Source organism: Phaethon lepturus, unplaced genomic scaffold (assembly GCF_000687285.1).
Source record: "Phaethon lepturus isolate BGI_N335 unplaced genomic scaffold, ASM68728v1 scaffold11892, whole genome shotgun sequence".
Taxonomy (NCBI): Eukaryota; Metazoa; Chordata; class Aves; order Phaethontiformes; family Phaethontidae; genus Phaethon; species Phaethon lepturus.
This window is the reverse complement of record NW_010522608.1, coordinates 42639-48730: the sequence shown is the minus strand read 5'-3', so window position 1 is coordinate 48730 and position 6092 is coordinate 42639. Positions and strand designations below refer to the sequence as shown.

At 39.1% G+C, this 6092-nt stretch overlaps 1 protein-coding gene across 3 annotated transcripts in view; it reads left to right on the top strand.

Annotated features, from left to right (window-relative positions):
• The first annotated feature begins 2495 nt into the window (after positions 1–2495).
• Positions 2496–6092, top strand: part of PDCD6 (programmed cell death 6) — a 7505-nt gene continuing 3908 nt past the window's right edge. For 2 of the 3 annotated variants that reach the window (XM_010281858.1, XM_010281855.1), the window contains exons 1-2: positions 2496–2556; positions 5897–5941. The gene's annotated coding sequence lies outside the window, so the exon portion shown is untranslated. The remainder of the gene's footprint in view (positions 2557–5896; positions 5942–6092) is intronic. The other variant, XM_010281856.1, reaches the window with a different exon arrangement.

Sequence of the window (6092 nt, the reverse complement as noted above, 5' to 3'; positions counted from 1 at the left end):
CGGGCGTTGGGCGGCGCCCGGAAACGGTCAGCTGCTACGGGGAGCCTGTCACCGGTCCGCGGCGTCCCAGGCAGGGTTTGCTGCTTGGGCTGCACTAGGGTCTTGCAGGGCGGCTCTGTCCCTGTGAGGAGGAGGAATCTGAGGGTGTGTTTTCAGAAAGGCTTGAGAAGGAATAAGTGTGGCTGCCTTTTAGAGGAAGGGAAGGGGGATTAATGGAAGCCAGAAGGTAACCTTGAAAACGCTGAAGTAATTTTTGACCTGAGAATCCGGAAAGGGTTGTAAAGTCTGGAGGATCAACATAGCAGTACAGGAAGGCTTGTAAAAAGGAATCTAATAAATGCTTAATGGGAAACTTAAAAATTAACAACAAATATTCTCTTGAACACACCTGGAGCAGGAACTTGCAAGACAGATAGCAGGCCCGTGTTAAAAAAAAGTGCACTGTCAAGACCGTTGTAGTAATGAAGCTAAAGGAGTTCTCATGTTTGTGCCATGGCGAGGGAACTGGGGAGGTTCCTACGTTGCATCCATTTTTATGGGAGATAGTCAGAGGCTCTATCTTGACTCAAGTGACAGCAAGAAGAGGTGAGGAGTAGACAGACAGTAATAAGTTACTAAAACTGGCTAGTATTTACTTAATAACTCATTGGTGCCTCAGGAATGTGGCAGCTTACCTACCCAGCCTTCTGTAAAACCACTTCATCCTCCTTCATTGGAGGAGGTATGCACAATGCTGTTTCTCTTTTTAAAGGATCCAGAAAGAAACAGATCAGCAGTTTGACTTCTGCACCAGCCAAACCAATAGAAGCCATTTTAAATAACGTAGCTAGTAAGGAGAGTTGCATGGCTTTTGTTGAAAGTATTCCTGTCTGGCAGGCTACTCTCTAGGTCTTGGAATATGCTTGATAAGGTTTGGGCACAGATATGGCTGGAACTGGTGCAGTTGATATCATCTGTATAGTTTCGAAAGAGACGCTCAACATACAGAAGTATCAAAGGCCTTTGAAGAAATCCAGTATATGTAGAACGAAAGGGAGGGTCCTTCGGTGGAGAAATAGCTGACTAAAAAGAAGAGCGTGTGGTCATCTGCCATGATGACAGATGGAGCTGTTCTGGGAGCTTAATTCAATATGTTCAGGAGCAATTAACTGGGGGAAAAGAGGCTGGATGGTCAGATGAAGTTTGCAGGTTACACTAACTGATTGCTGGGGTAAGTGAGGCCGATGAAGACTTGCAGGAGCACCTTACGGTCCTGAATGACTGGGTCATATCACCCTGTCATGGCCGGATGATGTTCACTGTATTATGGTGAGATGAAATCCAGAGTAGATACCTGATGTCCATAAGGAAGACCCATTTTAACTTTGCATCATTTTGTATGTAAAATGAATGTGCTCTAAGCTGACTGATGGTGCTTAGGAGCAAGATAAGTAGGTCATAACACATTTTCATGGAAATATCAGCTTAACACTTAGTAGCAGCTCATAAAAGATAAAAAACATCAGGAATACTGAAAAAAGAGAGAATAAAAAAGGGGAATATCTTGTTATTATAATTATGTAAATTATGCTTGTAATTTGAATACTGTATGCAGTTTATGTAATTTTTGAGATGGGTAGGGAATTTAGTAGAATGAACTGAAAAGGTTTAGAAAAAGACAACAAGGACTAAAGGAAGAAAAAACAGCTTCTCCAGAGGGATCAACTGAGCAGGACTCTGCTTTGGAATGGTGGTAACTAAGGGGAAACAAAAATGGTCAGTGTCAAGGGGAAGGTCCTTCTAAAAACCGGAAGGAAGTCACCACCACTTTCAGTTACCCTTCTAAAGAAGGCATGATCCTGCTTTATTTGGGCAGAAATTACTTAGTTTTTTAATTTGGTGACAGAACTTCATTCTCTGAGGCAATAGACAAGGCTCAATGGAAGCTGGCACCTGCCTGTGCTTTTTCACTTCCTGGACCCTTTTGAAAGGGGTCAAGGCCCTGCGGTTGGATTCCTTGTAGATCCCTTCAGTACTTGGCACTGGTTGCATTAGTGGCTTTCTCTACATTGCCAACATCTTACTGAGTGGCACTGGGGGTGCCAAACAGCTCTGTATTGTGACATAGGCATTTTGTGGATTTAACCAGCATGGTGGGCTCTTCTTTTAAAAATAAATAAATACATAAAAATACTCTATTGTGTGGATTATGCTCAGACTGTTTCATTGCTCATGTGTGTCTCTTCACTCATAAGCAAGTCTTGCAGTTTTCTTTGTAGCTTTTATCATGTCCCAGAATGTCTTATCAGTTTGAATGAAGCGTTTAATTTGCAGTAACTGTGAATGGTTTACCAAGTAAAATGCAATTAGTGACTTTTCAGGAAAAGATTAATCTTATTTGGTGAGTAAGAACAAGAATGTTGAAGTCTTTTGTAAGTTGAACGTGTTAATTTCAGGCATTTAAAGCTTACCATTTCTTTTTTTTTTCTTCTTCCCTCTCCCCTCAACCCCCCAGGGTCGATAAGGACAGGAGTGGAATAATATCTGATAATGAACTTCAGCAGGCATTATCCAATGGTAAGTCTGTAAATGAGCAGTGAGGTAGTTCATTGTAAACCTAATGCTAAATTTCATGTTAGACTGGTTACCTAATTCCAGAATATCTTTGACTGGGCTGAGGGGGATGTTCCTACCACTGATTAATACTATTTAATCCACAGCAAAAGGCTGAAGGGAGGAAAAAAGTAGATAATCCCCCTGATTTTATTTTATTCATTTAGTTTTCGTTTGGGTTTGTTTTTTTGGTTTTTGTTTTTTGTTTTTTTTTTTTCTGAGCCCATTTTTACTTTGGGGTGGGGCGTGTTTTTATTTCAAGGAAAGTTTTCTGGGTTTGGTGCATGTTAGTAATAATGTATTATAAACTGAGTACCTATTGTCAGCATTACTGATTTGTATTCTGGGGAATGAAGGCATGCACATCCCTTTATTTTTTCCACCTCTGCTTCCTAGAAAACATAAACTCGTATATAGAAAACATAAACTTATATATTCCTCGCTCATCACTACTGAACCTTTGTTTTTTAACCAGGGTCAGTGTATAACCTGGACAAAGATCAGATGTTTACAACCAGCCTTTTTACTGCACATAAAATATTTTCATACAGTGTGGTGCAGCAGTTGAAGATGGTAATTTAATTTTTTTTTCCAAATGAGGCATGTTTGGGGTTTTTTTCCTAATAAAGTAGAAAGATGCACTCTAGATCTAGTATTAAAACCTTCTAGGAGTCTGTCGGTTCAGTTCCCTGTCATAAATGGTTAAAGGATAACTAGGGTATGGTCAAATAACTCATGGAAGCAAAATAAAAACTAAAATAAAAACTTTTCCAGTAGCCTATTTTTACTTTCCTGTGGTGACCTAGTGTTGGTAGAGTTGTAGTTTGTGGTTGTTTTTTTTCCCACTGAGAAATCTGAAAATGTGCATATTGAAGCTGTTTGTGCACCTTTGAGTCCATATCAAGTTCTCCTTCTTCCAAGGTTTAATTCCTTCATCCTTCCTGTGCTTTGTGACTGAGAAGGGCTTAAACTGATGTTGCGAGCCGCAGTGCACACAGATTGAAAGGCTCCTTTTTGTCATTAACTACCTGGCTTGAAATAAATTTGAATGGCTCTAGTTGGTAAAAACGTGGTCTTGTAATTAGGCTGGAGTTAGAATATTTGCTTAATAATATATCTGATAAATTAAAAGCAATATATTGTAGCTGCCGGACATGATCCATAACTAAAATACTATTTTGAATAAAAACTTCAGCAAAAGCTAAGTTAAATTAAGCCACTGTTTTAATTTAAGATTACAGTGCTGTTTATAACTGTGAGAACCTGGCTTTACCTGCTGCTTTAAACTTCATATATTTTAAATATCTTCTCATCTGATTGAATTTAAGGGTAATAGGCAGTGATGACTATCTGAACTCTTTTTTTTCCTCATTTACAGTGTAGAGTAGCAGTTTCAGTGCTTTGCAGTTATGAAGAATCCCCACCAAGTGAATTCACTATTAGACAAAATATTTGCAGAACTGTAAGCTTCCTTCTTTCTGAGAGATTCTAGATCTTGTACATCAAAGTCACTAACAATTCACTATATTCTTTTCAAAATATGTCCTCTAGTGGATGGTTGTGTGTAGCTGTCCTGCAATCTAACATGGGCTAAAAGAATGTTATGTGTTTATTTCTAAAACATTTTTTAAAGTCTGCATAGTGCTTATTAAAATTTGAAGTTCAATGTGTTTTTGACATTCAGCTTTTCAAGATGTCACATTTATGCAAATAACAGTCTACTTACCTGGGAGGGACGGATCACCACTTCATATGTTGTTTGCACAATAAAATCCTATGCTTCCTCCTTGATTTTTTTTGTCTGTGATGCCATGTCAAGTTAATAGTAGAGTCAGGGGAGGAGGAAGGAAGAGTCTGTCACTGTTTATTGGAACAGGCTGAAATCAGTACAGTTTTTCGGCACTGGAGCTGCTCTGGTTTCACTATATAGTGTCTATGAGTCGCTTGAAAATTTTAACATGAAATAACTTTCAAACTGAGTTTTCCCTTTTTCCTCTATTCTGCTCAGTTAAATGCTGGCACCCTATTAATAATTCCATTATTTTTCATTTTTGTCAGGAGACATACAACTCTAAGGTACTGATGTTCTCTGTCTAAAATACTGCTTAAGAATTTTCAAAGCCATGTTCACTCTCCTTTTTCTCTGCTTGTTTCTCTTTATGTGCCAATAGTCATATGCCCTGCCTACAGTATAGGGTTTTTCCCCTTTGCTGGATCTGTAGACTTGCACTGATAGAGTTTACCTTCTGTGGGAGAAATTCGGCACTGGTATAAGTGCTGCTTACCCCACTGCAGCTTGGTCCAGCAAAGCAGCTCTGCCTTCACAAAGCCTGCTTAATCCCAACACAGCCTTTCTATTAGGTATTTGTGGTCAGCTAACTGCATCGTTGCTGGTGCCTCTACGGTACCCCTAGTCTTACTGGTTCTTTTGTGGTCCCTGCACTCAACCACAGTTAAGTTAATGTATGCTTCTTGGTCTTCCTGGTTCCTTCACTGGCTCTAGAGAAGTGATGGTGAAATTCTAGTTGAGGCATAGTTTTTCTCTTAATTTAAAACTTAATGCTTTCTAGCACTCTGGAATGTCCCCAACCAAGTGAAAACTACTCCAAAGTGACTAGCCTCTAAATATTCAGAGAAGTACAAAGCTCTTCAGATGAGTACTGCTCAGGCCCTTTTAAGCAGGAACATTTCTTGGTCTGAAAATGCTAATTTAAACTAAGACTTCATTGATTTAGGAGTGGAGGTGGGATTTATACGAAACTCAACTCTAAATTGCACTGTGTGGTTATGCCATGTTAGGAGCCTTTTCTTTTCACTTGTCAGAAACTAAATGTCCTGGAGTAGGCCACCTGTAAAATAGGAACTAAGCAGATGGGTTTTTACTGAGGAATAGGTATGAGACCTTGTTTGAGTTAAAATTCTTCTGCTCCCATCAGTAGAAAAAGGGGGACTTCAATTTTGATCTTGCCTTTTATCCAATACCTCATGACTACCTGGGATGAAAAAAAACGTTAGTTCTTCCAATGCTTTGGGCTTTTGTTTTTTTTGTGGTTTTTTTGGTGCAGCCTGAAGAATGTTTGTTTCTGTGTAGTATCTGTAAAGCATTGCTCTGAAGTAATCTCTGAATGGTCAAGAACATAATTACTTCAAAGCAGCCTTATTTTATAATATGCTAGCCCCATGTCATCTATCTCTGAAGTCACTGTTTAAGTTCTTACCTGATTTTTTTCTTGGTTTGTTGGTTGCATTTTTTCTTTAAAATGTTACTTAGTATTGAGGAACTAAGTAATTCTTTCTGTTTCAGGCACGTGGACTCCATTTAATCCAGCAACAGTGAGGTCAATTCTTGGTGAGTGTAGCTGTGTGGTGTGAAATAGTCAAGATAGTGTTTTGTGATTTGTTCAGACGATTGTGACTGCTGTCAGTTGCTGCACTGTTTGGGTTTTTTTTTTTTTCTCCAGAGCGCCCAGCAGTAGTAAGTTAAACTTGAGTGTTTTCCC